Source organism: Dipodomys merriami, unplaced genomic scaffold (assembly GCF_024711535.1).
Source record: "Dipodomys merriami isolate MVZ:Mamm:240054 unplaced genomic scaffold, mDipMer1.0.p SCAF_44, whole genome shotgun sequence".
In the NCBI taxonomy this organism is placed as follows: domain Eukaryota; kingdom Metazoa; phylum Chordata; class Mammalia; order Rodentia; family Heteromyidae; genus Dipodomys; species Dipodomys merriami.
The window spans coordinates 7,754,945-7,780,111 of NW_027206002.1; the positions used below are offsets into that span (position 1 = coordinate 7,754,945).

A 25,167-nucleotide genomic window follows, 5' to 3' on the forward strand; every position below is an offset into this window, starting at 1 on the left:
GAAAGAAAAAAACATTAAAATACACATCTAAGGGTTCATTTTCCTGACATCACATTATCTGACCTTTTCCGCTTGACTCATACATATACTAGATATTACAAATAAGGGAAACCATGGGACCTATGTTTCTTTGGGCCTGGCTTACTTCACTTAATATAATTTTTTCCAAGTTTTTCCATTTCCTAACAAATGGGGAAATGTCATTCTTTCTGATGGAGGCATAGAATTCCATTGTGTCTATATACCACATTTTCTTGATCCATTCATCTACTGAGGGGCATCTGGGTTGGTTCCATATCTTAGCTATGGTAAATAAGGCTGCAATAAACATTGTTGTGCTGGTAGCTTTAGTGTGGTCTTGTTTGTAAACATTTGGGTAAATGCCCAAAAGTGGGATTGCTGGGTCATAGGGGAGTTCTATGTGAAGTCTTTTGAGGAACCTCCATACTGCTTTCCAAAGTGGTTGAACAAGTTTACATTCCCACCAACAATGAAGTAAAGTTCCTTTCTGTCCACATCCCCTCCAGCATCTGTTGTTGTTAGAGTTCTTGATTTTTGCCGTTCTAACTGGAGTGAGGTGATATCTCAATGTTGTTTTGATTTGCATTTCTTTTATGGCTAGGGATGTTGAACATTTCTTCATGTGTCTATTGGCCATCCTTCTTTCTTCTTCAGAGAAGTTTCTCTTTAAGTCTTTCGCCCACTTATTTATTGGGCAGTTGTTTCTTTGAGGATTTGTTGTTGGGGGTTTAATTTTTTGAGTTCCAAGTATATTTTAGATATGAGACCCTTGTCCATTGTATGGCTAGTAAAGGTCTTCTCCCAATCCGTGGGTTTTCTATTGATCTTGCTAGCTATGTCATTTGCCCTGCAGAAGCTCTGCAACTTTATGCAATCCCATTTGTCCAACCTTTCTTTGATTTGTTGTGTTTCCGGGTCTCTATTAAGAAAATTTCTGCCTGTGCCAAGGAGACCTAGGGTTTCTCCTATTCCATCCTGTAATGTTTTCAGGGTGTCTGCTTTGAGTTCAAGGTCTTTGATCCATTTGGAGTTGATTCTGGTGCAGGGTGATAGATAAGGAAGATCCTGCATTTCTATCAGGACTCTCTAAACACAATATGAATGGACTAGACCATGGATTCTGCATACAAACAACCTGGGTTCAAATCCTGGTTCTGTAGTCAGTCCTGTGACCTTTGACAAGTACCTGACCTTTCTTCCCTTCTGTATTCATAAAATGAAGACTATTTTTTTTTAATTTTTTTTAAAAAAAGTAGTGGAGGAAAACCCTGTAAGACACTGATGTGAACACACCCGTGCTACAAGAAGTGATGCTGTTTCCAACCGTAAAGCCAATGGTAGCAGGCATGAGGAAGAACTTGAGAGCATCAGAAATGATAAATCTGAGGGTGAATATAACAACTACTTTGGGTCTTATTTTCTTTATGATGTGCATGACAGTTTTCAGGGAAAATATAATCTTTCTGCATTTACAATGGAAGTGGGTAGACCACAGAAAACAATTGAAACATACAGGATGAAGAGGAGAGGCAGGTGTCAATGGAACTGCATCATCGCAAGAGCTGTGTATTTCATGTGAAGTGGCCCAACCTTAACTCTAATTAAACTCTAAAACACAGAGCCTGTGGCTCACAGCTGTAATCCTAGCAACTTGGGAGGTTGAGATGTGAGGATTGTACTTCAAAGCCCACTGGGGCAGATAAATTGGAGAGATTCTTATCTCCAGTTAACTAGCAAAAAAGCCAGAAGTGGAACTGTGGCTCAAGTAGTGGAGTGCCAGCCTTGAGCAAAAATGTCAAGCAAGAAGCTCTAATTTCACACCCCCATAATGGCAAAAAAAAAAAAGAAAAAAGAAAAAAGACCTAAAAAGTGAACATGTTTATAATGTAAGCTATTAGAAGAGCCCTGATAATAATTCAAAGAGGTATAGATAAAAATCAACAGAGAAATTAATTGAAATTTCTAAAAGATATTTCAATTTTTAAAAAAAAAAAAAAAGAAGATAGGGATACAGGTGGACCCATTGCAACAATGAGACGTACAAGTCGTACAAGTCGTATGTCGAAAACGAACTTTACAACTTTGGTGGGCGGGGGGGGGGGAGAGGGTTGGGTGGGAGAGGAGGGAGGAGGATAGGATGGGAAGGGGAAACAAAGGAGGAGGCTACAATGTTTGATAAGAAATGTACTCATTATCTTGCCGTGTAATTATAACCCCTCTGTATAGTTTCACAATAAAAAAAAAAAATTACAGAAAAAACAAAAAAGAAGAAAACCCAGAGGGGAAAATAGAAACCAAGTACCAATCTAAATCCAATCCTGTCAATAACTGTGGTAAAGGGCAGTGGATTAAAAAATGTTCCCTGTCAATAGCAGGAAGTATTTTACACACAATGATACATTAAGGCAGAAAGGAAACAGATACCCCCAACCCTGGCCCATAAGCTGCTGGGGGTGTGTCTGCCTCTCCCTCCACTTCAAAGGATATCTCAGAAAGCCACAAGACCCAGACTGGTCTACTGCAAAGAGTGGGTAATGCCCAGCAGACTAGAGGTGAAGGATCTGCCTGGGATCCCAGGCCAGAGCAACCACCAGGGTAGGAACAAGCCCAGCTTTGGAGTTAGAGCTATAAGGCAGTGTTGCCTCAAGGTTTGAGCAACCCCTGACCAGCAAAGCTGTAGCAGCAGGAGCCCTTCTCCACACAGGCCTAGAGTCCAAGAAAACTCCTCTGAAGCATTGAGGTTAGAAACCTATTACCCCTTTCTCCTTCCCCATGTCTCTCTTGTAGAATGGAAATGTCTGTCCCAAGACTGTCCCTGCATTACCTTTTCGAAGCACATGTTGTCCAATCACAGGCACACAACAGGAGAGTAATTTCCCTCCAGATGAAAAGTACCTTGAGTCTCGCCATCTACTACTTAAATGACATTCCAATGAGACTTTGGACTTTAAAATCAATCTCGGAAGGAATTAAGCCATGGGGAGCTACGCTGATGAAGTGAATATAATTTGCATGTGGGAAGGGCATGAATTTTGTTGGGGAAGACAGGGTAGAATGCTATGGTCTAAATATTCATATTCCCTGTCTTCCAACTTGGCATCTTGAAGCCCAACCCCCAAATTTTGGAGGTGGGGCCATTTGGTGAAGGCCGTGTCTCTTATAAATGGCTTTTATAAAACAAGGGAATGAGCTTGGTGCAGTAGTGTACACCAGCAAGACTAGCTCCGGGGCAGCCGGCAGCAAGATGGTAGAGAGTTCACACCCATCCTGCGCTGCAGTGTTGGGCTAGACTGGACTACATATGAGACCTTGTCTCAAAAAATATAGAAAGAATAAAATAGAAATAGAAGAGAATAGAAAATAGAAAATGTGGTATAGAATAGAAAGGATGAATGGAATGGAATAGTATAGCTAATTTGCCACTTCTGCCATATGAGGACACAGCTAGAAGGGCCGTCCTTGAGGAGTAAGTGCTCACCAGACACCGCATCTTCTACACGCTGATCTTGAGTGTTCTGCCCTCAAGACCATGAGAAGTGAAAAGTGTGAGTTTTAAAGGGGACCTTGTTTGTGGGATTGCTCTAACAGCAGCTTGAATGGCCAAAGACAGAAGCCACAGCTGGCTGTTCCTCCTTGCCCCCTCTCGTTTCCAGTGACACCTGGTAGAGACTCAGTGAAACCTGAGGAACTTTGGTTTCCTCATTGTTTGGGAGCTTCTGGGTCTGTTCCACGAGAGGAACAAGCTAGAAATAATGCAGGGTCCAACTGACACACCTGAAAATTCCACCACCATCCATTTCTCCGGGTGGAGGGAAGCCCCCATGAGAAGGAGAATGAGCCTGCAAGGTGCTCTGACCTCTCAGCTCCCTGTTGGTGAACAACCTCATTCTAAAAGACAGTCCCATCAAACTACAGCAGGCAGAGGGCTGAACAAAGGGAGCAACAACCAAGCTTGCTTGCCTGTAGGAGGAGTGCGTAGCTTAGGAAGCTGCAGGAAAGAGCCAACCAGAGAGAGCAGAGAGTGGGGAAAGTGAGCGGAACCAGCCCAGACCAGGGGAAACCTAAGAACACTGGAGCGAGAGGTGGAGATGAGAGCAAAAGGCAGCCTAGAACCCAGTCACGGCTGCTCCCCTTCTTCCCACCTGGGCCCAAGGTGCTAGAAAAATATTTGATGAAGAGAGCAGAGAGACGTAATATTTGCTGTGTTTATTTTTTAGTAAATACTCCTACCCTGCTTCCTCTCGAGCCAGGTACCATTCTAAGTACTTAACAAATATTAACTTGAATTTAGCCAGAACAATGCTCTTATCAAAAGTCAGAGGTTGAAAGCCCAATTCCACCAGTTCTTGGCTGTATGAACTCAACCAGAGACTTGTAGCTGTCAGGGTGGTTTTGATTCCCTATAGAAGAGGTACAGTAGTGACCTTACCTTGTAATTAGTAGGTGACTATCAAGCTAAAAGCCGCAAAGACACTTCGTGGACTATGAAATGTTTTGCAAAGCATTACAGACGTTGTAAGAAAGTGTAGGTCAGGCTGAGCAAATAATCACGACAAAGCCACCCTTTCCCTGTTCAAGATTGAAACAATCTAGTCCCCGGGGGCTTTGGAGACATCGATTAGTTCCAGTCCCGCTTCCCAACCCATTAAGCCGCATGGCTGTAGGCAAGCTACTTCATCTCCCAGTGATTCTGTGTCCTCTACAAAAATCAGGACTAAGAATGGATCCGCTCCATCGAGTTGCTGTGAAACTCTGAAGGAAAATAAAAAGGATAGAAATGAAATGCATAGGACCTAGAGTAAATGCACCGTGGATTGTCCACACCTCTGCTCTGCTAAACCCCGCTGTGTTCTGATGAAGGTATTACTATTGTTATTTTCCTCACTTCCAGAGGAGAAAGCAGAGGTCCAGAAAGGTTAGCCAGCTTGCCCAAGGCCACACACCCAGGGAGTGATGGAGCCAGGATTCCTAGACAGGTCTGTCAGCCTCGGGCAGTTTTTGTGGTTGTCTAAGCAAATGTTCTCACCCTCGGTAAAATGACACAGCAGAAGCACCTGAGGGAATTCTGGAGCAAACGAAAATGAACACAAAGCTAGAGAAGAAAGAGAGGTGGCAGGGCCTTATTTCTCCCTTAAGTGTTGAGTTGTTGCAAAGCGGAAACACAAAACCTTCAGATGCAAATGTTGGAACTGGCCAGGGTCCGGGGGCCATCTGGCCTCCCCTCCTGCCCAGTGCAGCCGGGCCAGAACCTGGCAGATTAGGAACTGAACTTGTCTCCGCTTTCTCCTGGACCACAACACAAGCCTTGCAATTAGATAAGACAGAGCTCTGGACGATGAAGTATGCATAGGAAAGACGTACTCTTCCCCCCAGGCCCGGCCGCAAGTCCCCTCCTCCCCTTCTACACTGAGCAATTAAGCATGGTGACCTAAAAAAGCCATGGTGAAAGGGACCTGTGTCCCCAAGACCCCTCCTTACCTAAACCACTGAGACAGAACTTCACATGAGCAGAAAGAAACTCTCTGGGATGATAGAACTATTATCGCAATCTGGGTAGTCACCACGGCTAGTATAGCTTTAGCCAGTGCAGCAAGATGGGTGGGCTTTCCCAATGATGGGGAATTCATTTCCTCCCTCATATGTGTAAGGAAAGACCAAAAAAAAAAAAAAAAAGCAGAAAAGAGAACTCAACAGTCCAACGGGCTTTATTCAGGATCGTAACCTGGGAAGGGCAACCAAGCCTCCTTCAGCCCAGCTGAAGAGGAAACGGGGCACCCTCCTTAATAACTAGAGTCCCCTTTTATCAAGCAGAAAGATGAAGTCAGGCGGGGCAGAGGTCAGGGGTGATTCTGCATGGGGTGGGCAGGATGGAAACTGGGAAAGGGGGGGTCTTTGTGCAAAGATGGAGTCAGGGTAAGAGAACAAGCCTATCTTGAGTTACAGGAAAGGGGTTTTAAACAGCATCTTCACGTAGCGCTCTGTCCCAGTGATCTCCCTCAAAGAGTGTGTTTGGGAAGGAGGGGAAAAGGAGAGGAGATGATCCAGCAAGATCGGCAGCCAAGGCATTTGTCAAAGGAGGAGGTAAATGTTTCCAGCTTATTTCATATCGATATGTCCAGTTAACAAACATCTATTGAGCTCCTACTGTGTGCCGGGCACTGAGCTAGGCATACAGCTCCAAGACCTCTGTCCTCTTGAAGCTCATCTCTCAGACAATAATCAAGTGAGCTGGCCGTTAAGTGTGACAGTTACAGACTCTTAAAAAGTAACTGGGGGAGAGAGGGGAGGGCAGGGAGAGAGAGGGGTAAGCAGGAGATAAAGAGGGGTGTGGTAACAATGATGAAAAACAAATGTACTTATTGCCTTACCTCTGTAAATGTAACGCCCCCCCCCAGCTTATCACTTTTTCAAGTCCAAAAAAAGGGGGAAAGGGAAAGAAGAAGGCAATAAAGAAACCGATCAATGAGACAGAAGAGCAGAGAGGATCAAATTTAGCTGAGGTAGGGAGGAGTGATGGGCATTGTCACCGAGGAGGTGACAGAGACTATGGCAGACAGCCCTGATAGTTAATATTTTGTGTGAGAGTGTGTGTGTGTGTGCATGTGTTTGTGTGTGTGTGTGTATGAAATACATACATATTCTTATATTAGCAGGAAAGTATATTCGCTTTAGTTCTATGCCTCATCCTAATGATAGATTCTGGAATCTCAGAAATACCTGTACCCTTCCTTTCACAAAGACAACCTCTCCAACACCCAACATGTACTCACAGTCAGCCACTCTCTTCCACCCCTGGAGTCCTGTCCCCCAACTCCAGCCGCCCCAAAACAGCAGGCCGATTGTAGCCAGGATGCAGGTGAATTGAGGGGTGGGGGTTGCCCCATTCCCACGCTGCTTTTTAATTTCCCCAGGGCTCCCTGTGAACTGCTGCCTCCCGTTGGTGATTGTTCTCTGACATGGGGAGGTAGCAGGCAGGGTTAGAAGCCTCCAAGGCTCCTGCTGGAAGCTTTCTGGCTCTCTTGAAAACAGTTCATTTATTTATTTATTTCTGTGTTAAAAACCGTATCCTTCCCCTTGGTTTGAAGACCGAAACAACCCCAGCTGTCCCCAACTCAGGCACTTGGCTAGGGAGTCAAAGAGGAACCTCCAGATTCCTGCTAAGATCCACTGGGAGTGGCGGGAGTGGCTGTGTTCCTCTGCAGCTTCCGCCCCTTGTCAGGAGGAAGCGGGCAGTCAGTCCATCCTCTCCAGGCCTCCCTGGAATCAGAGGCCCCAAGCAGCCCTCCTGGAACCGCTGACTGAGCGAGCGGGAACCACCTCCCCTCCCCCCTTCCCTTCTCAAATGGTCCCTAACTCCGATGGCTCCTTGTCAGGCATGAGCATAGAAGCCCTGGAGCCAGGCACCGTGACAAGGACTGTTTTTCTCGCATGAAAACAACGGCTGCTCCTGGCTTTCTCGCACTTTCCCCTGAGGTCACTTAGGGCAGAACTGAGGCAAGACTTCCAGAGGGTGTGGTAATATTTGGAGAAGCAAACGGTGGGGGCCATAAGAACAGGACGTGCTGTGCCCAGCACCCGCCGAGGCTCCAAGCGGGAGCCGAAGCCTGCTGCCTGCAGACCTGGTCTTCAAGAACCTTCCCACACCTTCTGGACTGCACCATCTGCACCTACACTTTGAACTGTCTGGTACCCTTCCTTCCCTCCCTCACCTATGCCCACACGCTGGGCAAGGGAGTATGAGAAGGCTGGGTTTCACCTGGATAGTAAAATATAGGTACGTCTTCTCTTTCATGATCAAATTGAGGATCACCCAAGAGGATGAGCACCTCTTTAATTCTGCACCCATCTCGTTCGCTGCCCCCTACTTTGAGCCCTGTGCAGGCCTCCTCAAACCTGGCTGCCCATGCAGTTCAATCCAACTCCGTCGCTAGTCCCAAACCACCGCTGGAAAGAATCTCTATAGAAATAGCTGCCCACTGGGGCAAAAGATCAAACCCAGTTTTGCAGAGGCTGGTTCTTACCTTGAGCTTTGGCTAGAGAGAGCTTTCACTTTGGAAATATGTGGCCTTGTGTTTAAAATTCAGAATTAGAATTTGAGTGAAACGGAAGGGCCCATGCTAGCCTCCTTGAAAACAGAAGCTTTGGCCCCTCCAGGCTGGGGTCAAGGAGTTAACTGCCCTTTGAACCCTGTGGACATGACCTTGCCCTCCAGTCCTCACTGTCTACCTGTAATGATAGCTATTCTGTGCGGCCCCTTCCCTGTATATAGGCATCTCAGGTTGTAATATTTGGTCTAATATGGGGATGGGGCATGGCTCAAATAATACAGCAGCTGTCTCACAAATTGAGGTCCTAGGTTCAAACCTGAGTACTGTCACACACACACACACACACACACACACACACACACACACACACACACACACACACACACACACACACACACACACACACACACACACACACACACACACACACACACAGTCCAAATGCAAAGTAGTTTGTTTTAAAGGTGCAATTCCAGGCATGAGTGACAGGTCAAAGTGGAGGAATTGGGAGATAAGAGGAGGGTGAACTTTTTTTTTTCTTCCTTGATATCCAACATCAGCAGCAGGTCTCTGGCCCATTCCCAGGGTGCATAAATGTTGGAAACTATAGTTGGCAGGTGCAAACACATTCTGTGCCTGCATGCAAGAAAACTTTGGGACTAAGTAGCTAAGCCACAGTCATGGAGCCCTCCCATGCTGGTGTCTGTCTGCTGTGTCTCCTTTCTTAGAGAGGAGCACAGGGTGGGTTATTTCCTGAGGGCTCTGTCTTGAATTTAATGCTTGCTATTCTTGGGTGGAACGATTCTTGCAAAAGAGAAATCGCCGAACATTGTTCAGGCCTAGTTTAGAAGAGCAATTGAGTGAAGATCAAAACGAATCCATTTCATCAATAGCATGGAATTTGGCAACTTTCTGCAGCTCTCTACTTATCCCTCCATAATTCCTTCGGTTCTGCTGAGAAACTGCACTTACACCCACTCAACAATAGCCTGCCTCAACAGGCACTTGCCTTAACAATCGCTGGGCTGCTTGAGAATTCACTCAGTATGAAAGCTAGCCAGCTAAAGACTGCGTCCCTACCCTGAAGACACTGGTCTCTGAGAAAACAGATTCCGGAACGTTAAAGCACTCGTTGGTCAGAAACCAAAACCAAACTGTACCTCTGATGGATGGAGGAATGGCCGAAGCTGGTGTCTTCCCTGCTCACCTGTATCTGTCCAATACCCAGTCATCCTTTACTCCCTGTCTAAACCCCCACCTCCTTAGATTTAGCCAGTCTCTCTTTTTCTGACTCCTCCTCTGATATACTTGGTCTGGGTCTGGGTCTGGATTCTGTGAGCATTGTGTACAACTCTCTGCCATGTAACCTTGAAGACGAGGGCTGGGCTTCCCCAGGATGGCCGAGTACCAGGTTTGGGCAATTGGGTGGCCGTCCCTGTGCTCTCCACCATCCCAAACCCCCTTAGTAGTGACTTTGTTCTCCGCAGTAGTCAATATCTGTGCACTCACTGCTAGTTGTACAAACCAGGAGGTGACAGCTGGCCCATCCAGGGTGCTTCGTGTCTAGCCAGAGAGCAGGAAGTAGCTTCCGTTTGTTCTTTTTGGTAGTAGGAAGCTCTTCCCACAATCATGACTCAAGACAGACATATAGCTACAAGAATTTATTTCAGTTGTGTAAGTTCCTTTTCATAGCCGTGTTTGGTTGTGTCTTTAATTTTATTGTGCTTTAAAAAAAAAAAAAAGATGACAAGAATGAAGAACAAAGTGTGATTCAACCCAGCAGATATGGACAGCATGTACTCTGCCTCCACTATACTGTCTTTGTCTGTACATGTAGCATGGGTGCGCTAGGTCTTGGTACAAGTCCTAGGTGTGGCTAGAGTAAGGCTAATGTAGGAAGAACCCCAGAGATGAGCGGTACAGGTAGAACAAGGCCAGATCCTTGAGAACCTACCAGGCTAAGGAATTTCTACTCCATAACCAGAGGGATTGCAAAGCAGAGCAGAGTCCCTGTAGGTCTCTGTTGGAGCCAGGCAGGGAATGAATGGATGCTTCTCTGTGAGAAGAGTCAGGAATCTAGCATGTTTTTCCCTCCTCTTCAGTCCTGGGGGACGATGGGGGTCAGTACTCCCCTTCGGTAGAGCTGCCCCCACTGAACCTACCTTCTCTCCCACCCCGTTTCTTTGCCAGTTGGAGCAGCTCAAAATGAGGAGCACAGAAGTGAGAGCCAAGGCTCCGTGGGAAGACCAGCCTGCCCAAATGTAACTCCATTGCTCAAGGTAGATTCTTACACCCAAGGGCCATGACCACTGTCTCTGAAGGGAGTGGGAGACGCAGCCAGCTCAGCCCGGCTCACAAGACCTGCCCAGGCTTGGCAGCACTTGAAAAGGATCCTGGGAACTTTGTTCCAGATTTTATTTTGTTTTGTTCACAGGCCCTTAAACTAAACTGCAGAGATCACCCCGGAGGGCTTCGTTACCCATCACTCTCCAATCCCCAGTACCTGCCAAGAGCCCCTCCCAGCCCATTTCCCCAACCGGCACTTCTCAGCCCCCCTCAAACAAGTCAGCATCTTGTTTCCAAACTTCTCCCCCGTCCAGCACAGAGCAGCCAGCGTTCGTGGGGTCAGCTCCAGGCGAGAGCTCGGGGTGGTCAGAGGCCGCCACAGCCTTACTTGTGACTTGCTCAGGGACTCGCGCCCACCAATACCAGGTCTAAGTATTTCCTTCCTGTATCAGATAAACTGAGGCACAAGAGAACAACTTCCCCATCCCTAGCAGAAATTCGATTTAAACCTGATTCTGAATCCAAAGCTGGGGCCTCTGTGATGCTCCAAACCCACTTTCCACCCCGCAATGGGCAGCTGCCCCTGATTCTGGCCCCCCCAGCTCCAAATGCTCACTTTGCTTTGCTCCTGTATTTGCACGGACCCCCAATTCTTCCCCCCAAAGCTCCTTTGGGGACCAGTCCAAGCTCTGCCACGAGTTGATTTGTACAGCCCTGGGGAGAGTTCCTTCAACCCTTTGGGCCTTGGGTTGGTCATCAGTAAAATGAAGAGCCCCTGCCTTTATCTCAGAATCCTCTCCCTCTCCGCCCCCACCAAATGTGGATATCTCTGGGGCCTCGGGAACTGAGATGGATACATCCTATGGGAAGATCTCACCACTGCAGAAATGACCCACCTAGTACAGAAGCCCGTGCTCTGCCTGCCACTGCGAACACCCGGAGGGGCTCCACAAATAGATGGAGCAACAGGTGTTTGCACTGGGGGGAGGGGGGACGACAGCATGGTACCTGCCAAGTCTGCTGGCAGAGCTCGCTCTTGGCGCTTTCCACAGCGAGAGGCCACATTCCTCCGTGGCCCGGGAAGCCCAGCGCAGGAGGAAAGCAAGCACTGAGGGGACCTGTTTGTTTTGAAAAGGCTTGTAAGCTCCAAGTTCTGTCTGCCCTTGAGGTGGGCCGAGGAGGGAGGAGGGGCACAGGGTGGAAGAGAAGAGTTAGAGCAGCTTCTTGTTCCTCGCTGTTAAACAGAAGCTCAGTCTGCCCAGGGCACAGGCCAGAGGCTCTCCCTTCAGGCGCAGTGAACTGCTCTGTCTTGACCCTAAACCTCAGCCTAGCTAAACTGACCTCTGGCAGCTACATTCCAAGCTAGTGTCATGCCTGCATATCCACTCTGTAGAATTGTGGTGACAAAGAACTGCAGACTGGTGGCTTAGAACAACATGGGCGTATAACCTCACAGTTCTGGAGTCCAAGGTCAAGGTGATGGTAGGGGCTGTGCACCCTCTGAAATCCTTCCCACATCCAGTGATGGCATTCCTCCAGTCTGCCTCCATCTCCACGTGACCTTTTCCCATCTTTCCTCTATGTCTGTCTCTGCAAACAAATTCCCTTTTGTTATAAGGACACCAACCATGTTGGGTGCCTATAATAATTACCTTGATTGCCTCTGTGTAGGTCCTGTTTCCAAATAAGAGCACATGCTGGAATACTAGAGCTTAGGACTTCAACATAATCTTATGTGGTTGTTGTTTTGTTTTGGCTTTGAGTTGTTTGTTTTTTTAAACTATAGTAGGGTTTTGAACTCAGGGCTTTGTTCTTGCCTTCATCCCTCTTTGTTCTAGTTATTTTTTAAACAGGATCTCACTGTTACCTGGGCTCACCTAGAGCTCAGTCCTCTTATTTACTTCTCAAAGCTGAGATGATAGGCAGGCACCACTGCACCCCATTAGATAAGAGTCTTGCAAGATAGAGTTTTGCAAACTTTTGCCCTAGGCTGGCCTTGAAATGCGATCCTCCATATCTTAGCCTCTTGGGTATCTAGGAATACAGAATTGTCACTCCATCTGGCTTCACCATATCTTTGAGTGGACAAAATTCAACTCATAACATCTATGTGCCTAGTGAGTGGGAAGTAGAGACTTAAAATATATGAATTTGAGTCTCATTCTCCCAAATAACTAGCTACTTGTGCTAGTTTGTTAGTTTTACAAGATAGAGTCTCACTATGTATGTAGTCCGAACTGATGTAGAACTCTCAAGCCTCCAGCCTCCTGCCTCCCCAATTCTGGAATTATAGACGTGAACCACCACACCTAGCAGGCTACTCAGTTTTTATAAGCAATTTGACCATAGCTCACTTTGCTTGTTTAACTTGGGGGAGAAGATTACATGAGATCATCAAAAGAAGCCACCCGATTTATAGCTTGAAGTGACTTCTGAGATCATCCACTCTTTCCCTAAGTGCGCTCATCAGAATATTAATCGTACGGAGTCACCCTGGGTGAGCGCTGAATCTGTGAGTCCCTCTCAGCGCATCTGAATGCGCATTAGTAGAGGAAAGCCCTGGAAAGTCCAACTGTCAGGAAGACTGGCATCTCCCAAACCCATTCCACCACGGTACCCTGTGATTCGGGTGATCTCCAGTGCCACCCTTGCTCAGTGGTCCCACACTTGGGAGACCTCCATGCAGATTAGAAAACCTGTGCTTCGGTCTACTACTTCATAAACCATCTGTTCCAAAATCTTCACCCCCAATGCTCCACTTCAGGAGAACTCAACTGAAGACAGCCTGTTCCCCAAGATGAGAATGGATTTACTGATTTTTTTAGATGATTTTTCATTCTGTGTACCCATTAGTAAATTTCCAAGCAACACAGAAAGAACAAGAACGGTAAATAAAACTCACTTTGAATGTCCCTAACCCTAAAAAAATCAGCTTACAATGAGATTACGTCTTCATTACTTCATGACATCTGCCACCTTCTGATTGCATAGGAAAGCGATAAGACTCGGAATTAGGACAGAAGCTGGGGCCCCGAGTACAAGTTCAAATGCATGTCCCCGGGTCCATTGTGATTTGAGTTGTAGGCAAGTCCCCTGGCCCAGGTTCCCCTTGCATTATTCAGAAGAGAGTGTCTATGGAAGACCCTGGAAACTGGTCATATTAATGGCTAGCTACCTTTTGTTGAGGACCTACTATGTACACACCATATTATATTATTTTCCACATTATTGTAACCAGGAAGTTAACTGACTCCTCATCCACCCAAGGAGACAGGTGATGTCATTGAGGCACTAGGCATGCTTTGCCTACAGTATCAGAGCTGTACCAACATCAGAGCCAGAAACCAAACCCAGTTCTGCCTGACTCTCCCCCAACAGCCACAATTTGGGGTCCACATGTTGCAGACATGACTACTGTTTTCTGTCTTTTCAGCTCTTATCAAATGCTCTTGTTACTACCTTGGGATAGTTCTGTCCCTTTGCATCCTATCTCTGCAAAGCAAAAAGCACAGAATAAATAAATCTACCTCAGTCTCCCCTGCAGCTTGGATGACGGCAGGTGTACAAGGCTCTGGCCCTCAGCTCACCCTCTAGAACACCGGTTGTGAGGACAGCAATTGAAGTAGAAAGGCTTTCCATGGGATCTCTCCTGCTGGCAAGGATCTGGCTTATGTGGTGATGATATTTGCAAGACTGAGGTCTTGGCACAGAGGCAGTAGTAGCTTCTTCTGGACTTAGAGAGACAAGAGCAGGTGCCTGGTCCCTGCCCCCATGATCATCCGGGTCTTAGAAGCTTGGCTTCAGGGTTAGGTCTCCATGTTTCCTGTCAGTACTGACAGCTGCCAGTGTCTCACCCATACACTCTTCTTCGCCCAGTCCACCAGCGGGCTTCTGTTGCTTGCCACCAGAAACCCTGACTGATAGTGCTGTCACAAAAAATGTCCCTTACTACACAACTCTAGGGGCTTTGTGCATCTACAGACTGGTCATTGGATTTCTGACCTGTCAAATGTCCTGAAAAGATGTCCCCAGTCTGTCCCCTTAAGAATTGCCACTCTCTGTATGCCTTGTGCCCTACAATTCAGGACATAGCTGACTCACTTCTACATCCTTACTGTCAGCCTAGCAGTGTGGCCCATCCTTCAAAATTATTCTTTCCACTGGACCCTAAACTCAGACAGTTTGGGGTCATAACTCATAACTGATAAGAAAATGTTTTGCTCCAGAATTTAGGGTCTAATTCCAGCACTGTCTGACTGTGAGATGTAAATGGTCTAAGTCCATTGTGTCCTCTAGATCTTAGTTGTGTACTGCCAAAGAAATATGTATTGATGTCATCCAACTGCTTAGAGAACAACTTGGGTGGTAGATTGAAAGCTATGAATGTAGGACAGAAGAGATTCCATCTCTAAAACCAATTGTGTTCCTTGGAATACTTCAGGCTGGGCTGGGAAGGTGGCTCAGTGGTAGAGCACTTGCCTTGCATGCACAAGGCCCTGGGTTCGATTCCTCAGTACTACATAAGCAGAAAAAGCTGGAAGTGGCACTTTGGCTCTAGTGGTAGAGCACTAGCCTTGAGCTGAAGAGCTGAGGGACAACGCCCAGGCCCAGAGTTCAAGCCCCATGACTGACAAAAAAAAAAAAAAAAAAGAATACTTCAGGCTGCTAGGAGCAGAAAAATCTGAAACAAAATTAAAGTTATTGGCTCATTCAACGGAAGAATCCAGAAGTAGGTCACATCCCATGGTTTGATCTAGAGTCTCCAGATAGAGAGTCATGTTTTCTGCCATACTCTCAACTCTGCCCCATGAACCATCAGTTTTTGCTTCTCCTGGTCATAATGGCCACTATATTTGTAATTCCCACCTTCTTATGTCACACCACCGAGCATAAGAGAACGAATCAACCCCAGATCTTCCATGAAAAAGAGAGACACTTTCTAGCACAGAAGTTCTCAGCAGGAAGCTCTTCTTTGTTCCAAAATGGGTCAGGTTGCTAAGCCTAGAACCAACTGGCAAGGCTGGTAATAAGATAAACTGAGTGGCAAAGTTAATGGGAGTATACCCAGAGCTAGGGGTAGAGTGACTCACTCAGACCATCTGGCTCAGAAGGCCTGAGCCCTCTTAAGAAACAAGGCAAGAACAGTTGCTTGGAAGACAACCAACAAATGTCCATGTCCAGGCACACAGATCTATAGTTGTTCCTCAAGAAAGATGACCACATCCTATTAAATAGTAAACATGAGATTAAAAAAAAAAGGTTATGACTACTAAAATCCCTACCTCAGGTCTGCTCCTGTACTCATGCATTTGTGTTGAGTGAACTTCTGACGGAGAAGTGGGTGATGAATTGACCACACCCTTCCTTTTTTAAATGGAATTAAATTAATTTATTTTGCTATATTTTGTAAATAGAAAGTCAGTGCTTCATGTAAAATCCTCGATACAGCATGCAATGAAGTAGTTCCACTAACCGTCCATTTCCACCCCTCTATTTTCCATCCCAGGATCTCAGGCTGTCCTCCTCCATCATCTTTCATGCTGCTTGATGGAACCCTGGGCAAACAGTTGGAACAGCCTCCAGAAATTTCTCCCAACTGTGTCCATTTTGCTTCAACACCCCTGACGAATCACACACCAGCATCTCCTGCTCAGAATAGAAAGCAGTCCATTTTCATTCATATGCCATTCTAATTTTCACTGGTTTGGTCCCCCTCTCTTCTCCTCCCCGAGGTCTCTCCATTGGCTCCCATGACCTCATCCTGATATTTAAAATAATAGCCTTTTCCCATAGGTCATCAGCTTCTAAAATAAAGTATTTCCATCAACGGAAGCTGCAGAGTCACTGAAATTATTATACCTCAGTTCAGAGTCACAAGCTTATTAAAGACTGATTATTGTGCTTTCCAAAAAGAAAGGCCATGGAAAAAAGCAAGATGATTCTGTCTTTTTTAACTAAGAAAAGAAATGCTTGGGCAGGTTAAGATACAAGTCAGCCTTTGGAGAAGGAAGCTGAGACAACTAATAGGTAAGAAAATGAGAGGACAAAATGTAAGTGAACCACTAAAGTCTCCATAAGCATTTCATTGGCCTCTGAGTTTCAGTGACAGCAAGGCATTTTGATCAAAAGCACAAAACATGAGAACAGACATCAAGAATTCTAGATCCCTGCAGGGTACCAGTAGCTCATGCCAGTCATTTTAGCTACTGGCAAGGCTAAAATTTGGAGGATCTAGGTTCAAGGCCAGCCTGGGCACTCGTGAGACCCCTTTCTCAAATCAGTAGCTGGACTCAATGGCACGTGCCTGTCATTCCAGCTATGTGGGAGACTGAGATTAAGAAAACAGCAGTTCTGGGCTGGGAAGGTGGCCCTGGGTTCGATTCCTCAGCACCACATAAGCAGAAAAGGTCGGAAGTAACACTGTGGCTCAAGTGGTAGAGTGCTAGCCTTGAGCTGAAGAGCTGAGGGGACAGCGTCCAGGCCCAGCGTTCAAGCCCCATGACTGCAAAAAAAAAAAAAAAGAAAGAAAGAAAGAAAGAAAGAAAATTTCAGTTCTATGCCAGCTTAGGCCAAAAAAAAGGGGGGGGGGCCTCAAGACTCCATCTCAATGGAAGAAGCTAAACGTGGTGGGTGCATGCTATCATCCAAGTTATGATAGGCAGATTAACATAGGCAGATTGAACTCCAGGCCTGCCTGGGGAAAAGACCGGGGAGGAGGCTGGAAGCTGGCTCAGTAGTAGAGCCTGCCTAGCAAGCATGAGGCTCTAAGTTCAAATTCTAGATCCCAGGCTACGACTTGCTCCAGAGAGGATCCAGCCTGCCTATTGGTCGTGATGTTGGTTGACAGCTTGTGGATGGCATCCCTTCTTCCTTCTTCTCATAAGCCTTCACTGATCCTCTCCCTGGAAGCTCTCAGTGGCCTGAAAATCAACATCAACCCCAGGCACCCCACCCCACTTTTTCAAATGAGCAGAAAAAGCTGTGCCTGTCAGATTCTGACATTCTGATTCCCCTTTGCTGACCAGGCTTTCTTTATTCACCAACTCCCATAGCTGGTGTTTAATAATCAGTCATCTTATGAATCATAATTTATACTAACAACTGCTATTGAATGATTACTAATCAGTGGGAATAGAAATGACAGTAATATATCCAACTTGAAGTATCACAAAAGTCAGGTTCATGAAACAGTCCCCATAATCTAAGCCTAGGACGGGAACACTGGGCCAATGGTGGAGACTGATACCTGCCTATACAAGTATTTATATTTCCCATCATCCTTATAAACAAAACCTCTAATTCTACTTAGAGCAGATGTGTGCCTCCTAGAAGGACTACATTTCCCAGGATCACTTGCAGAGAGAGAGAGAGGGCAAGCCCATGAAATGGTCATATGACTAAGCACTGGTCAGTGAGAAGAAAGCAAAAATGTTATGGTGGCTTCGGAGGAATTTTCTTAGAAGACAGCTAGCATGGGCATTTTCTTTCCATCCTATTTACCTCTACCTCTAAAATTCTGCCTGGAATATGGATTGATGACTTGAGTCTTAACTACTTTCTTGGATCTTGAGAACAATGGCTGAACCCTTCACTTCATAGAACTGAAGGCTAGCAGTGCTGTGATTCACTGATTGCTAGTCCAAGAAGGAAGTGAAGTTCTGTCTTGTTCAAGCCTCTGTTATTTTTAGTTTTGGGTCACCTGCCATTGAACCCCAGCCTAACTGGTGTAAAAGAAATAGGAAACAGAACAGATTGTAAGCACACTTCTTCCTGTGTTGTACATTTTCAATCAACAAACAGAAAGCCCATAGCATGCCAGATACTAAGAACAAAACAGAAGTGTGGTGTTGACATAAGCAACAGGGAAGACCTGCAACAAATACAGCAGTCAGAGAAGTTTCCCAGAGGAGGCAGCATTTAAGCAAAAACCTGAAGAATAAAAATGAAGCAGCCAAGTGAGGGTGCGGTTTTGCACATAGAGAGGATGGCAGATGTAAAGTTCCTGGGATAGGATCAGGGCAGCCTGGAGAACAAACTAAAAGCCAACCAGCATGTGTGGGATGTCAGTGGAGCAGAACTATAATCCTGGGAAGACCGGGCATGGGCTAATGGACAGTGGACCAAGCCCATTTGGTCCTGCATCATTCTGAACATTTATAGCCTCTAAGAAATAACTTTGTGAGCATAACAGACACCCCTGTGAAGCCTGGAACAGCATATGTTCATGGCCCAAAGAAAGTGGCCAACAAGATTTCCTAGACTGGAGCTGAGAGAGAAAGAGAGAGAGAGTGAGAAAACAGATGGTCTTCCTGTTGGGAAATAAACTTCCAGGAGAGAAGAAAATGTCCTTTGAGGTTAGTCATAAATCCACAAAGCTCCACTTTCTTAACCAAACATCCCACTCCAAGAACTTCTAAATATCAAATGTTAGTCTTTTTCAGGATTTTTTTCAGGAAGGGCAGGTCTCAGTGGTGGAAGAGAAGTCAAAACCAAGGGGATGGTGCAGAAATAAAAGAAGGGTAAGGTGGGTGGGGAGGGGAGGGCAAACTGGGAGAGAGAGAAGGGGTAACATTGTCCAAAAAGAAATGCACTCATTACCTGACATATAACTGTAACCCCTCTGTACATGCCGTTTATAAGAACATTTTTTTTAATTTTTTAAAGACTTAACTGGTTTTACCAAACTGAGTATCCTGTGTGACCTAGAGCAGAGAATTAGTATGTGTCTCTTTTAAAAGCAAGTTGATTGTGAGGTAGACTGTGGTTTGAGACTAACCTGGGGAGAAATTTAGTGAGATTCCCCCATCTCAACAAACAAGCCAGGCACTGGTTTACCTATGTAACTTCAGATACGCAAGAGGCATTGATAGGAGGATCTCGATCTGAGGCTAGCTGTGAGCAAAATGTGGGACCCTAGGTGAAAAATAACTAAAACCCCCAAATGGCTGTGGGTGGACAGGTACCTGGCCTGACTTACATTAGTGCTGCCATAAAAATGGGTTGCAGGTATCTCTGCTATGTGCTGACTTTGATTCCATCCAGTGTTTGCCTAGGAGTGATGTAGCTGGATCACCTGGTAGTTCTATTTGTTTTTGTTTTGTTTGTGTTTTAGAGTTGTATTGAGATTTGAACTCAAGTACTCCCTTGAGCCATGCCTCTAGCCCTATTTTTGGTTTTCTGAGGAACCTCCATACTGACTTCCGTAGTGGTCGCACTAGTTTACATCCCCCCCGCCCCCTCTGTGTAAGAGTTCTTTTTCCTGTGTTAGTTGTCAGATGTCTTGATGATGGCCATTCTGATTGGGGTGAGTGGAATCTCCCTGCAGTTTTGATTTTCATTTCCCTGATGACGTTTGCATCTGTTTATTGGCCATTTGCACTCCATCTGTTCAATTTATTTGTTGTTATTGCTTTGATTATGGGGGGGTAGGTGAACTGGTATATAATTTTTAAGGCCTTTATTCTAGATTTTAATCCCTGTTGAGCTGAATAACTGGCAGCGATTTTCTCCCATCCTATGGGCTTCAGACTGGTGATTTCTTCCCTTACTGAGAGGAAGCTTTTGAAATTTGATGAAATTCTCCTTGTTGATTCTTGCAATTGTTTCCTGAGCTACTGGAGTCTTACTCAGAAAGCCCCTGCCTATGCCTGTGTCTTCTAGAGCATTCCCTATGCTTTCGTGCAGTCGTTTTAATGTCTCATGTCTTACATTAAGTCTTTAAATAGATGTTAGTACAGGGCAGGAGTTGAGGACTCTGAGAGTCTAGCTTCAGGCTTTCTCCTTGCGGATATCCAGTGTTCCCAATACATTTGAAGAGACTGGTGTTTTGTTTTGTTTTGTTTTGTCCCAACATAGTTTTTTGCATACTTATTCAGGACCAAGTGACTATAACGACACGGCCTCCTTCCTGGATCCTCTGTTGTGTTCCACTGGTCTACATGTCTGCTTTTGTGCTGGCACTGTGCTGTTTTTGTTGCTAGGTCTCTGTTGTATAATTTGACATCAGTATTATCCTACCTCCATCTGCTACCTTTTCAGTCAATGCTTTGGACTCCTTCCCAATTTCACCATGACATCTAGACCTCAAAACCCCAGCAGGAACACCACACTCATCAATTTTGACAGGATGGAGCCATAGCTCAGGTGGGAAGTGGACTGAGAGCCACTTAAGTTACTGGGGAAGAGAGGCACCGCTCTGAAGATACAATGGTCACCTCTTGGGCAGTTCCACTCCTAGCAGTTTTCCTCCAAAGCTGGAACAGATCTCTGTTCTTCACTGGATCGCACAGTCAGTTGTGCACATTTAGGAAGCCACATGCACTTTAAGTTTGGTGTTCAAATAGGCGTCTATCTGCAGGAGAGTCAGACTCAATGCAGGGAGGTACTCGCAATTAGACTCCAAGGAAACGAAACTAGCAAAGGAAAGAAGCCAAGTGATAAATCACAGCTCTTACTCAACCTGAGACACAGTGGCCCTTCCCAGGTGATGAGCCGGGGTTCGACCAAATGTTGCTGCGAGCTTGGAGCCAATGAGGAGCTCCCAACTCACAGCCTGGGGTGCCCCCAGCCTCTCACCACCAGACCCAGCTGGCCACCAAGAGAAATGAGCCACCACCACCCCCCACCCCCCCCCCCGGTCACATTCCTCATCTCACAAGAAAGAAATGCGGCCAGAGGCGTGCTGGGATGCTCATCAGAGCCACAGAACTCCAAATCCCTCCCAAACCAGATAATGCTCAATCACACAAACCACCCCTAAATTCCAATGCCTGTACTGTGCAAGTACTCAATTTTTGTGTGTGTGTTTAGGGTTTTGTTTTCATTTTTATTTGTGCCAGTCCTGGGACAAAACTCAGGGTCTGGACACTGTCCAAGAGCTTTTCGTTTTTTAGTTCAAGGCTGGTGCTCTACCACCTGAGCCATGCCTTCACCTCCTACTTTTTTGGTGGTTAAGAATAGACGTTCCTGTCCTCACTGGCTTTGATTTCAGAACAATCTTTTAGAAATGTAAATCAGGTCTTATTATGTCCAGCCTTCCATCACTCTTCTGATGAAGGTCAAACAGCCCGACTTGCTAGCCAAGGCCTTAGGCGAGCTTGCTCCCCATTGCCTCCTGCGCCACACTTCTATGTAGCCATTTCTACTTCTCTCAGTTCCTTAATGCACCAGGCTTCCTCCCCAACCTCATGGTCTTCCAGAATGTTCTCCTTCCCCTTCGCAGTACACTGCATACTTGATCATGTGTGTGCTGTGTGCACACGTACACACATATATTGATGCATGCATTCACATGTATACAACCGCATACCTCAATCTCAGCTGGAAAGCTCAGCTCAGGACACTATTTTCTGTTCTTCCTGACCCTGTCGAGTTCCAACCACACTTCAGATCATACCAGATTAGCGTAGCAGCTCATTGTATAGATGTATATAAACTGTTGGTAGAATTCTTTGATGAGTTTGACTTCAGGAGACTTCAAGACAGTGAGGGTGCGGGAGAGAGACTGCCACGTTAACCACTGTGTCCTCCACGTCACCCAGCCCCTGACAAATAGGAGACCATCCACTGGTTCCCATGATGTGAATGAGCATATGGCAATGCCAAAGAATAGGAACTATACAACGATGGAAAAGAGTATCGGAGAAAAAGAGCACCAGCCCCCTGCTCCCTTAGAAGGGCAAGTGTGGATGGCAGAATTCAAACTCAAGCGTGCAAGCGATCTCATCTCCTTTGCTTTCTCTGCTGAGCCTCAGTCTTCCAGGCTGAAAAAGGAAGAGCAAAGACCTTCGGTGAGCACCACCCTTCCACCTCCCAGACATGAGTGAGAACCCACGACAGACAGCTGGACCTCCAGAAACAGGACACGGCACTGGGCCCCTGCCTCTCACAGACATCACGGAGTGTTTGCAAGCTTGGCACCCACAGCGACCCCCCCCCAGAAGCATGGTGGGCCTACCCTCCCTGCCTTGCACTAGACAGAAGTTCAGTCCCTAGGTTTTCTCTTTGGGGGTGCTAGTAGCTATTCCTTGAGGTCTCCTTTATTTCTATAGGGAACTGCTCTAGAAAAGTACACAGATACATGCCCTGGGGTGGACTGTGGGAGGCTGGGATGACTCCTTAGCCTATCTCTAGCAACAGCCCATCTGGCTCTAGCCTCAAAGGCAGAAATTCCTCCTTTAGTTATTGGCACTGGTTAGTGCCAAGGGGTCAGGAAAGAGACAGGCTCTGGCCTCCCATGGGCCCCAGCCAGGCCCATGAGCCAGGACCAGGCTGTGATCAAAGAAGACACCGTGCCATCTATTCACGGTGCCATCTGGGGCAGGACATCCCCTTACTTCAGGCCCTTTGTGGCTGGAGATCTTCACCAGGACCCTGGCAATGATAAGGAAAGAGCAAGGACCTCACTTTACCTTGTCCTGTACAGAAATAAGAACCCCTGGGGACTAAAGACCAGTGGCTTTATTAGCTGTCTGTGATGCTCGTTGAATGAACAAATAATTGAGAGAACACATGGCTTCCTATCAGTAAATATGAACTCTGGAACCATTTAAGGTGCTCTCAAGAACAGGAAAAGTCATTCTGGATATTCGAGGGCCCAGGTAAAAGAATCAAGTAACACAGTACCTGTGCTCACTCAGCACAGAGCCCTGCTCTGGGCTAGGCATCATTCTGAGATGACCCTGTCTGAGAAGTCCCCGTCTCCACCGCCCTCCACCCTCCCAGGCACAAGAAATAAACAAGAGCCAGGCATGGTGACTCACATCTGTAATTCCAGCTACTCAGAAGGCAGAGATAGGGAAGATCCGATCAGGCCTGCCTGAACAAAAGGATTTGGAGACTCTTCACCAGTGAACACGCTAGATGTGATAGTCTAATTCCGATTTCAGCTATCCCAGAGGTGTGGGCAGGAGGACGGGCGTCGCAGGCAGGCCCCATGCAAAAATCCAAGGCCCCATCTGAAAATAAATAAATCAAGCAAAAAATGACTGGGAGGAGTCCTGGAGTGCTTGTCTAGCAAGGGTGAGGTCCCGAGTTCAAACCCCAGTACCGCCAAGAAAGAAGAAAGGGAGACAGGAAAGGAAGGAATACAAGGAGGTATGGGAAGGATAGAAGGAAGGGAGGGAGGGAGGGAAGGAGAGCCACTGACAGCGGTGGTTCATGCCCTGAGTTCCTCTCCCCTCCTCTGCCAGGATCTGTCCCCTCCATTTGCAGATCACAGGGCTTAAGAGCTTTGGCCAGACAGCCTGGCTTCTTCATCTTGGCTTCAGCACTTAACTAGTTCTGAAATGTAGGAATCATTGCAATACCGGCCCCGCGGCCATGCTGGGGGACGGGTAAAGGTGGGAATGAGTGGTAGGCACTTAGCCTAACGTCTGGCACACAGCACCAGCTCCGGGGGTGACTCCCGGGATGACCTGTTGAGATTGCAGTAGGAGCAGGAATAGCAAACGTAGATGGCTCCAGCACTCTGAGCACTGCACCCCCCAGCTGTGCGGGGCTCGGGCTGTGTGGGGGAGCCACCCCTGCAGCAGGAAGTCCTAGTCCATGACACCAGCCAGGCAGCCCTGTTCACATGGCTTTTAAGAACTAAAAAACGTGTCACGTTTATGGGAGCCTTTAGTACCCATCAGGGAGGCTCTTCGCACAACACAAATGTTTCGTTCAGCTTCTCATGACTCTGGCCCTGGGCCTGCTATGAGTCAGACTCGCAGCCCCAACTCAGGGCCAGAAAAGGTCCTGGTGTTCCATCTGTCCACACCCCTCTGGCCTCCCTCCCCTCTCCCTTTCCCCCTACCTGCTGTCCCCAGCCACCTTGCACGTCCCCAGGAGACCCTGCCTGGAAGAGATGTTGAGTGATCTGAATGGCAGTTGCCAGGCTGGCGCTCCAGCATTTGTTAAAAGATATCCCAAGTCATTACTGCAGCCTTCCACGGGCCCAGCCGCTGGCCGCTCATCTTAGACTCCCTTTGTGTTCCTAAAGGAGGAGAGCGGCCTGGCCACATGTATGAGAAAGCCCCCCCCCATACCTAAAATTTAGTTTAAGAAAAATAGCTAAGGGTAAAACGTGATATTCAACAACTGTAAGTATGGAGAGAGTGTAAGCATAGAGCTGTGTGTAGCCCAGTGGACTTAGAAGATAGAGACACTGAGGGGGCTAAGATCTGAGGAGCACAAAGTCTCAGGGTGTGGGGTATACCTTGTTCCCTCTCCTCTTTCACCACCTTCCCCCCCCCCCCAGGCTGCAGGTATGTCTTTAATACCCTAAGACAAGATCATCGCTTTCCTAACAGAGAGGCCCAAACCAATAAGCAATATAACAAAGTCTGCTGGGGTTTAAGTCCAGCTAAGAGTACAAACACTGGATGACCTTGGAAAAGTTTGCAAGTCTCAGTATCTTCATCTGTAAAGGGGGTTCATATAGTTTTTCTGTCCATATACAATTGCCACGAAGATTCTGTGAGTGATTGTGTGGAACGTGGGCTTGGCACTCATCTGGTACGAGATACCATTGTCTAAACAACACTGCTTTCCCAGAATGTATTAACTCTGTTCACCTTGTACTGATTTTTAAGGTGATCTTCTCTTTAGGGGATGGAATACCAGTGTTCCATTTGTAATATCAAAGCAACATATATTTATGAAAGAGGTGTACTTCAAAGTTAGCCAAAGATAGTAGATCAACAATTAGAATGGAGATAATTGTAACCAAACTCCAGAACGTAAGACTTGAAGCCCTAACTCAGTAACTGCAATCATTTTACAAGTGAAGAACTGAAGCTCACACAGGGAAAGCGATTTCCCTCGATCACAC

The 25,167-nt window shown here is 46.6% G+C and overlaps 1 long non-coding RNA gene across 1 annotated transcript; it reads left to right on the plus strand.

Annotated features, from left to right (window-relative positions):
- Nucleotides 1-7,734: 7,734 nt before the first annotated feature.
- On the plus strand, nt 7,735-16,096 carry LOC138808080 (uncharacterized). Its single transcript, XR_011366383.1, has 3 exons — nt 7,735-7,795; nt 10,260-10,348; nt 15,862-16,096. It is a non-coding gene; the product is annotated as an uncharacterized lncRNA (long non-coding RNA).
- The last annotated feature ends 9,071 nt before the right edge of the window (nt 16,097-25,167 follow it).